Below are 10,547 nucleotides of genomic sequence, written 5' to 3'. Positions count from 1 at the left end.
TACTCCTTGGCAAAGAGAGCCAGTGTGACAATTTACAAGTTCACGAAGATGAGACTCTTGAAAACATACTTGAAATTTTATTTATAAACATCTATCACCCACTGTCTTCCAAATAAATATTGCTGTTGCTACTACGAATGCATTAATTGAATTGTGTGAAATTATTCTATTTTTTCTGTATATAGATTCAGTGAGGAAATGTTAAGACCTGTATTTGATCAAATTTTGATTTATAAAATGTTATTAAAATTGCTGAGTTTATACATTTAGAATAGTAAAAAAACAGACATGCCATCAGAGAATTCTGTTTTGTCTGTTGTCTGTATTTTAATCAGAAATGAATGAAATACAATCATCTGCATTTAAAGAAAAGGTACACATAAAGTCATTGTTGAATTTTCATATAACCCATGATGCCACCATTGTCAATTTAAGAAAATACTGACTTAGAGCATAGAGTGAATTTTTTACAGAATAAAAGAAGTCTAAATTCTTCTACCAAGCATTTTTATTGTACTTGAGGCTTATGGAGATAAAAGCAATGTTTTAAGTGACTGTAAACAAAAACTTAATTGAGTGTTTTTCAGAATATCATTTAATACTTCAGAAAAGAAAAATGTTTGGAAAAAAATAGATTAAACTTCTGCCTCGTAATGAAGAGCAAGCACCACAGAGATCACCTCATTCTCAAGATGCTCCAAAACAAATAGTGAGTTAAAAGGCAAATCTAGAGCTCCCCCTCCCGCCCTCCGTCCCTCCCTGCCTCCCTCCCTCTGTCCTTCTTTCCTTCTTCTTTCCTTCCTCCCCTCTCCTTCCTCCCTTTCTCTCTTCCTCTTCCCTCTCACCTTTCCTTTCTTCTTTCTTTAGTTACATCTTATGGTGCTACGCATAAAGAAATTGTATACCCATCAGTAGCACAAAAATAAAAAGCAACTCCACCTCCCGCCCTCCGTCCCTCCCTGCCTCCCTCCCTCTGTCCTTCTTTCCTTCTTCTTTCCTTCCTCCCCTCTCCTTCCTCCCTTTCTCTCTTCCTCTTCCCTCTCACCTTTCCTTTCTTCTTTCTTTAGTTACATCTTATGGTGCTACGCATAAAGAAATTGTATACCCATCAGTAGCACAAAAATAAAAAGCAACTCCATGATAGATATATGAGTTATGCTTCCTCTTTCATGTTTGATAGCTGATTTATTTGTGGAGGACAGATAAAGCTGAACATGATTTGAACATGTGGGAGATTAACATCTATTGCTGCAGAATGTCCACATTTACATTTGTTTTCAATATGCTTCCAGAGTGATGTGCAGTTTGACAATGATGGAATTATTTACTCAATTGTATTTAATTTTAAAAACCCTTAGCTACATAGAATCAGTGAGGAAATTAGAAGTCAGTGAGGATATTTAGATAATTTTTGAGATTTTGATGTTATCAGTAGTGTTTCTTGTGTCTCATTGGTTAGAAAACAATATTGTTTTTAAAGGAAGACTATAAGTAGTTTATTTATAGGTATCATACTCAATAATCTGATTCTACAGTTGTATGACATCACATAAGTTCTATATTATCTCTAAACCTCATTGTCTTCATTGTTAAAATACAGGTGATAATATTTGGGAGAGTAAAAGAGATTGTGAATGAATTCAACATACTCTTTTAATATGCAGGATGGGCAGGTAAATGTTAGCTTGGATTCTTAGCCAACTTTTCTCCCTTTTTTTATGCAAAACACTGGACTAAGGGAATAAGGGATAAAGGTGTTTCTTGTTGGCATTTTCATTTGTCGTTTCTCTTTTCTTTTGTGTGTATATGTGTGTGTGTGGGAGCTGGTGTTGGTTCTGGAGATTGAATTCAGGGCCTCAAATCTATACAGCACACATTTATTATTTAGTTACATTCCCAACATTGGACTAAGTTTTATGATTACTTAAAATATATAAAAATAACCCAGGACAAAATGGCTTTCTTTAAATATGCCAATATAAAATATGATTAGAAAATGTGAGTGTTATATTGAAGTATATACATTGACTTAGACATTACCCATTAAGCTATCATGGAAATGAGACATATATCCATTCAAGTTTACCAGTGCTCAAAGCCTTCTTGTCTGTTACTTATGGAAAACACTCCAGATACACATTTAGAGCCATTTCAAAGAAAAAATTCAGTGTCATTGATGTTATTTTACTAAAAATCAAGCCATCCTTGAGGGTGAGGGAGGTCAGCTGAGAGGCTTTGTTTAATATGAAAGAGCTTTGTAAATCATGAAAAGCCATATAAATATAAAATGTCACTGAATGGGATATTAAACAATGAATATCCTCATTGAGAATACTAAAAATTATGCCTCAGGCTCTTAAAGAAATTCTGAAACCCTCCCAAAGCTTTGAGCTCTCACAGTGTTGTTTTGACATGTGTAGTGTATAGCTGGGTGTAGATATCACCCACTTAAGCATAGAAAAGTCTACAAATAGTACTAATTATTTCTATTGAGTATTATCATTCTGCTCTGTTCCATTTCCTGCCATGCCTTGTTGTATCTTCAAGCAAATAATTGTATTCATATATATTTTGAATTTGATTTTAAACGTAAATTTTCCTAATTTTGGGGGACTGAGGGTCAGGCATTTTAATATAGCAAACCAATCCTCACACAAGATGAATGCAGCAAATGAGTGAGATTGTTTTACTTTTTCTAGAAACACTGAACTAAATAAAGAGCTAAGATTGGAGGGAACATTGTGAAAAAGAAATAAGTTTAAGTTTGTAATTTGTGACTTGTGATGAGTTGAGCACAGACAAGTCAAAGGACCGAGTGGTCAGGGACTACAGACATCACTGTCTAAGAACCCTGTCTAAGGAAGCCTGGAAACACAACAGGTAATCGGCAGGTCGAATATTACTTTCAGTTTTGAGGGAGGTTTGAATAGACAATAAAATCTAATTGGGCAGTCAATAATACTGTGATTTTACAGTGACAACCCTTAATCGCTTGAATAATTGGAAACCTCAGAGAGACAAGGTTTGATGGCATATCGTTTCCTGATTTGGGGAAATTGATTTTGTCTCAGTATTATTTGCTTTTGAGCCACGTCCTGTGCAACTCTTGTCAGAAGTAATTTTTAGCTTCTTTTGATTTCTTTACTTTAGAAGTTTAGCCTTTCCCTTTCCTATTCTATTATTTTGTATTCATTATATTTCCTGACTATAGCAGGATGTGATACTTTTTAATAAATCAGACATCTCTTCCTCCTTAAGAACAGCTTTGGAAGTATCCTATCAGTGTCTGCTGAGGCACCTTATCACAACTGGGAAATTAGGGATGCTGGATTAGCAGCTCTGCTGTGTGCACATAGGAAAGGGGCTGAAACCTGCTGCACCACATGTTCTATATTTTTACCTATTTGAAGATTCTCATCAGATCTTAGAAATGCATGAGTAACTAGCTATTTGTTCAACATCAGGCTTTAAAAGAAGTAGCAAATAACATTTTCAAATAGAGTGACTGTATCATCTTTGCTAGAAGAAAATGACCAATATGCTTTAAAATTCTCATCTAATAAATCTTTTAGGTAAAGAGAAAGGAGGAACAGAGTCACATACCACAGTGCATTTTGAATATAAAGGAGTATCATGCAGGTGTTCCTGAAATACTAATTTTGAATATTTGTCTGTGGCTAAGTTATAGCGGGAAAAAAATTATCAAGCTCCTTCACTGAAATCATGTATAGTCACCTTGCTAATCTATGCTAAAACTCTCAGATTGTAGTAATTTTTTCAGCTTGCAAAATATGGAAGAATCCATTGAAAACACATGCATGGTACTTGTCATTGTGTGCTTTAATTGACTTAATGTAATTCCTATTTCCAGTACATTAAGAAATACTATGTATTGTTTTCATTGTCTGGCAAATACAGCTTCAAATGAAAACATTATCGTTCTAAAAGGATAGGGTTTGAACTTGAGAAGAATAAAATTACAGATACTGTAGATCCTTTTTATTCGAAGCCACTTATGAGCTTTGCACAGTTTTAGATTTAATATTAGAGTTTAAGAAAGTTTAAAGTTAGATTTATGGAAGACATTTTTAAATACTCTTATAAATGTTGATATCAAGGTAATCAGTGAATATTCCAATGTGGTTTCTAAGAAGTTAGCATGACATACCCCTTCATAAATACAGTTGGTAAATTCAAAAGGATCTTTTATTTCAGGAATAACAAGATAAAAGAGAACTCAGTAATTCAGTTGGGTATGTCAGTGCAGAAGAGTTCTGTTACCAAAGCCTGGGAAGTAACAGGAGCATCCCCATTAGAGAGAGTGCCATAGACTCAGTCCCTGATGCACATCCCGCACCAGTTGCATCCAGAGTACTGCCATGGTCTTCTCCATGAATTTGCTTGATGTCACTGAAGTTCATGTCATCTGGCATCCCTGCAAGATGAATAGGAAAGCATAAGTGCAATGCAGGTCCACCTCACTGAAAGTCTAGAATAAACCCAGTGGTTGACACCATTGCTATCTGATATTCATTGTAGTCTGTGTTCTGTGTTCATCCAGAAACGAAGCTATTAATGTATCACAAGTGGTTTTGCTTTACCTATAAGGGAGGTGATATCTTTTATGTGGGTATCTTCAGAAACACTGCAAGAGCAAAGCAAAAGCCTTCTTACTTTGAAAACATCATTGAGGGTATTTTTCTAATGTAATTGGTTGATAAGAAAGCAAATAAATTTAGTTAATTAAAATGTCCTGAGGTTTGTCATTAGTGCTTGACCCAATGCGTCAGGTATAGTACCTGTGACAAACTTTCTCATGACAATATGAAGAGGAAAGAGAACGATAACTGAATAAGACTTCTTGAAGTAGAATTTCTAAGTATCACTTTATATCAGAATAAAATTAAGGGCTTTTTGTAAATTTATTTTTGTTTTTCATTAAACTTAATTATTACATACATTTACAAAGTACAGAGTGATATTATGATTAAAAACAATGTGGAACAATTAACTCAGCTTTAAAAATGTATCTACCTATCTGTCTATCATCTATCTATGTACCCATCTATCATCTAGTTAACATCTATCTATCATCTATCATCTATCTATCTATCTATCTATCTATCTATCTATCTATCTATCTATCTTCTATCTATCATCTATCGATCTATCATCTATCTATCATCTATCTATCTACCATCTGTCTATCATCTATCTATCTATCATGTATCTATCTATCATCATCATCTGTTTCCTTATTTAATGTTATGTGTGTGTGTGCTTGAGTACATGTTTGTGCACCACAGAGGACAGAAGAGAGCAGTAAATACCCTGAAACTGGAGTTGCAGGTGGCTGTTAACTGCCATGTGGTGCTGGGAACCAAACTTGGGTTCTCAGCAAGAGCAGTAAGCACCCTTAATTCTTGAGCCACCTCTCCAGGCTCACCAAGTTTTTCTTTTGTAATGAGACTTTAAAATTAATTTTCATAGTAATTATGAAATATATGATACATTATTATTAAACAATATTTACCACTCTCAAAAATTTATACCTGGTGCCTGAATTTTGTATCTCTTAACTGAAACTTTGTACAATTAGTGTCTCCTATTCTTACCCACCTGGAAATCTAGATGGCCTAGAAGTCCCTGGAAAACAGCATTCTACCTTCTATTTTTATGGGTGTGGCTATTTTACATTTCACATATAAGAAAGATCAGGCATAGGATCACTATTTTAAAAATGCTACAAGATTAATAGTCCTATCTTTTATATGCACACCTCCCTGGGGAAATGGTAATACAGACATCTATCAATATTAGAGAAGTTGTCAATAGGTACATTGGAAGTTACAGATGAAGTGTTAAATTAAATAAGGAAAAGAAATAAAAGGCAAAAAACTGATAAAGATGCACTTATATTCTAATTATGATTTCTTTGTTATGAAACCTTACACGCTGGGTAAGAGAACAACTCCCAAATTATTTGTAAAGGAATAGCTGTTTTCTTTAGGAAGTATAAATTAGTGTGATGCAGGTGGAGTAGTTGCTGGTTTATAACTCATTATCTACAGTCACCAATGTATTGAGGCCATGTGACTCTGAATTATCTCATGGCATGTGCTTATCCATCACAATGAACAGATTTCAATCCAATGTTAGTACAGCCACAGATATTGATATCATAATTACACAGAGACTGAAAAAAGCTTCATATAAGGAAAAGTCAATATTTATATAATTAGGTCAATACACATATATAATTCAGGAGCTAAGCTCTACTGCATTCAGGGATGAAAGCATTAAAATGAAGCAGGCTCTGTGGATTGGACGTATTGATTTTCCAGCTCGAGTTCTGGCATTATTATTCATTGTTTGGGTGCTTGTTTTGCCCTTCTGTGTCATTAGGCAAGATGAATAAACTGGTGATTCATTTTTTTTTTACAGAGACTGGAGTGTAATGTGAATATTTTAGTCATGGTTTTATACCTCTTGTTGAACTAGAGCTTAACAAAGAGCTATGAAGTCTGTAGGCAATTAGGAAAAAATACCCTTTTCTAAGATCACTGCATAAATTTGAACTTTATGGGATTTACTGTTCTTTTGTAAGCATTATGAATTTGTGTTTGGACTTGATTCATGAATAACTATTTCTTCTTATGCATTTCTCAGTTGGTATTCCACTCCTAGGCACTGCTCTAGAGTCTGAACAGCACACCATCTATACTAGCATGCAAGCAAAATGACATTTAGTCTGATGCCTCCAAGTTAGACAAATCCTGGATAGCAGTACTGCTTTCAGTATGATGCCACTTTAAACAGCAAAGGAAGGTCACTACTGACAAATGTAACAATCTTAAAGATTTCAACCCTTGAGTTAGTATTTGACAGAAGTGAAGATCTTAGCTACTTCTGTTTTTGGGAATCCAGTCACTGCCTGGTCTTTCCATCTGTTAGGAAACGTTAGCATGGTGAAAGGGCCAGCTCCAGGATTATTTGATACAATGATTGTTTTCTTAAAGAAACTTAATTAACTAAGCTTGCAAATTATACGAAGGTTATCAAAGACTCATAAAATAAAAATTAGTTTGGGAATTTTTTATATAAACAGATTAAACAAAATCAAAGTAAAATTTGAATAATTTTTTTGTGAATAATATTAATACACAAAGGTGCCAATAAATTCAGATTTCTTCCCTCAGTGCCTTTCAGTCTGTGTGGGGAAAGACAAAGTACTGTGTCATTGAAAAATGAGTATATCATTAAAACTTGGGTACATTTGTGATTGGTGGGACTATGAAGGATAGATCAAGGGTATAAATGAGTCAGGAAGTCACTGTGAAGGAAGTAGTGAAATGTGCAAATTCATTCAGTGACATCTGCAATACATTTGCTATGGCACCTGGTACTGTTGGAAGCAGTTCACAAATACTGACTCCAATAATCCCATGGAGAAGGCAATGTTATCATGCCCATTTGCATAGATGAGGGTGTGGAGGGGTTGGGAGCGGGGAAGGCAAACATCAGATTCTGAAGTGTGGACCTGGGATGTGTTCAGGCCTCCCATGGCACTGACTCTCTGTACTTTACAAAACACCATCAAAACAGAACAGATGCTGAGAACAAGAATGAATAGTATTTTTCCTCTCCTTCCTTGACATTTAGAATAGATAAGAATATGTGCTAATTTTATGTGTTAGTCAAGCAACTTGAAACATTTAGAGGTAGAGTGTATGGGGGCAAGTAAAAATGAATCAGTGAATTGATTTGATAGAATCCAGCTCTTTGTCATATTTAGATAGTCTTATTTTTTTCCCCTTGAGACAAGGGGATGTGGGTATTTTTCTCTCCATCTCTCTTCCATCTATTTGTATACCCAAAATTCACTAAGCAAAGAATGCCATTAGATCATTTATTTTTAAGTGGAGAACTACATGGCCTATATTGTCAAAATCACTTCTCGGCCTTTTGGCTAAGATCAAGTGTAATATTGTTAATTTGTTCACTTGTTTGAAAATCCAGTCATTTTCATCCGCGTGTCAGGGACTGTACTAGAGTCTGAATATTCAGTATGCACTGCACTTACACAGACTTCATACTTTGAGGAGTCCGAGGACAAAAACAGCACAAAAACCTCTAGACCAGGCATTTCTTACATTCTAATGCTAAAAGCTAAGGGAAGGTTTAAATGTTGAGAGAAGAACTACAGAAGATTATGTGAATTCAACACTAAACTAGCCGTGAAGTCATGATAACTTCATTCCAGAAATAATCTGCCTATAATCATGGTACCTTAAGTCTGTTACATAGTGTGGCCTTAATGAATATTGTTGAATAGATCATTGAATAATGACTCTTATTCTCATGGCAGAATGTATCTAGCAGAATTATTTCCTTCCCTTATAAATATTAGTAACAGGTGAAGAATGGCTATTTACTATAGATATTTGGGCCATAGGTGAATCTCAGTGTGCCCCCTTTATAGATTCCAGCACAATGCTCCTGGGCAATACATTCAAACACTAAATTTGCAGGAAAATTCTGGTTTAGCCAGAGTCTGGAAAAATGACTATAACCTTTACTTTTAGCATGAGAGAATTTTGTAAGAACTAAAAAATGAAAGACAAGTTAGTCAAAACATCTTTGCAGATATATAATTAAATTGACATTTGAAAAAGAAGCTAGATTTTCATCATACAGTATTCTGTAAAGTAAATGTTTATGAGACCAAAGACTGAAGTATAAACAATGAAATAGTGAACAAAAATGTATACATTGCTATTTTTATTTGTAGGTGGAGAAAAATCATATGCAGAGAATCTATAAAGAAAAAAATCATAGCTTTGATTCCATAAATGATAGAATGCCTGAATAATGCAAAACATTGTTACAAAAGGGGCAACACTGTGGACTGGAAAAGACAACACTGCACTAATATAGTTCACCTAACCAATAGTGTCTTTAACAGTCCTCTTGTAATCGGTATGAATTCCATGCAGGTTCTAACAAAACAATAGTAAAAGAAAATCATGAGAAATTATGAGAAAAATAATTTGAAGGAAAACTAAGATTACTCAGAAACAAATATATTTAAAAAATGCAGTATCAGTTATTTTTTGCTCAGTTAATAGACAAATTTCAAAGTATACTGTCTAGGATACTACCTATTTTAGGGAGAGTTGCAAAATATAACTAAAAAATTTAAAATAGACTTCCCTGGACACAATAATTTCACTTTTAAAAACCTGGTCTGTGGGAATAATTTTAAAAATATGCATATAATTCTTCACAAAGCATTCAGGAGTCCATGTTAATAAAACTTATTTGCTATTATGTTCATTAATAATGATTATTTAAAATATTAGGTGTATTTATTCATTTAAAAATATTCAAAGTATTTATTAGTGCAGAAAATTTTATTTTATTAGAATTTACATATACACTTGCAAGACTTTTAAGATTCTTTTAGTTCTAATCATCTATGACCATGTTTCTGTGGAAGCTGGGACTCCATCATCAATTTTTGTTTTGATATAGTAAACTCTTAGCAATAATTCAATGAGTGAGCCAACTGAAAAATATAATCCAGGGTCTAAAATTGAAAAATCATAAAAATATGTTTTACCAGCCTATTTCTTTTACTATAGAAGCCAATATTTATTGAATCAACTGCGAAAGTGAAATAAAAGATGAGGATTAGATATGAACAGACTTTTACGAGTAATAAGAAGAGGTGGATATGATGTAAAAGATCCATCATGGGATGTGGTGAAAGGGGAACCCTCATTCTTCAAAATTTACTGTTTTCATTGCAGAAATCTTTAATGTCTTTGGTTAAATTTATTACTAAATATTTTTGAGGCTATCATGGATGAGAGTATTTCCATGATCTCTATCTATGATGACAAACAAATGTGCAGGTTCTGACCAACTTAGCGGGTTATTCCGCAGAGAAAATGGGCCTAGTCCTGGAGCAGGAAGATGGGGACCAATGGGCAGGGTCCAAAGACAGAGTTTTTTTAAAGTGACCATGGAACAATCAGATTTCTTTTATAAGAATAGTGCAGTAGGGACTGGAAAGATAGCTCAGTGGTTAAGAGCACTGGTTGTTCTTGTAGAAGACCCAGTATCAATTCCCAAAACCCACAGGGCAGCTAACAACCATCTGTAACTCCAGGTCCAGGGGGTCCAACACCCTCTTCTGACCTCTGCAGGCACTGCACAACACAGGTGTACTTACATACATATATGCAATATACTCATACACATAAAGTAAAAATAATAAATAAAATATTAAAAAAGAATAGAATAGTAATTTTAAATAAGTAGTTTAATTTATTCTAACCTTCAAAGAGATGAATACCAACATAGCTCTACAAAAATTTAATCTAAATATTAGGTGTTTTGAACAAAATGTCAGTGTTTTATCACCCCACTAAATTCTAAAATAATTATTAGAGTATACGTCACAAAAGAAACTGAACCCAAGAGAGTGTGATGAAAGTTGTAAGACTGATCAAAGTTACTGACAAAATTCCAAGTATCTGAGT

General features: G+C 34.1%; 1 pseudogene; it reads left to right on the top strand.

Annotated features, from left to right (window-relative positions):
• The first annotated feature begins 7,949 nt into the window (after nt 1-7,949).
• LOC115067389 lies at nt 7,950-8,074 on the top strand (annotated as a pseudogene).
• The last annotated feature ends 2,473 nt before the right edge of the window (nt 8,075-10,547 follow it).

The sequence above is a fragment of the Nannospalax galili genome, unplaced genomic scaffold (genome assembly GCF_000622305.1).
Source record: "Nannospalax galili isolate Female #2095 unplaced genomic scaffold, S.galili_v1.0 scaffold1066, whole genome shotgun sequence".
NCBI lineage: Eukaryota > Metazoa > Chordata > Mammalia > Rodentia > Spalacidae > Nannospalax > Nannospalax galili.
Note: the sequence above shows the minus strand (reverse complement) of the source record. Positions and strands in the feature narration are given on the sequence as shown.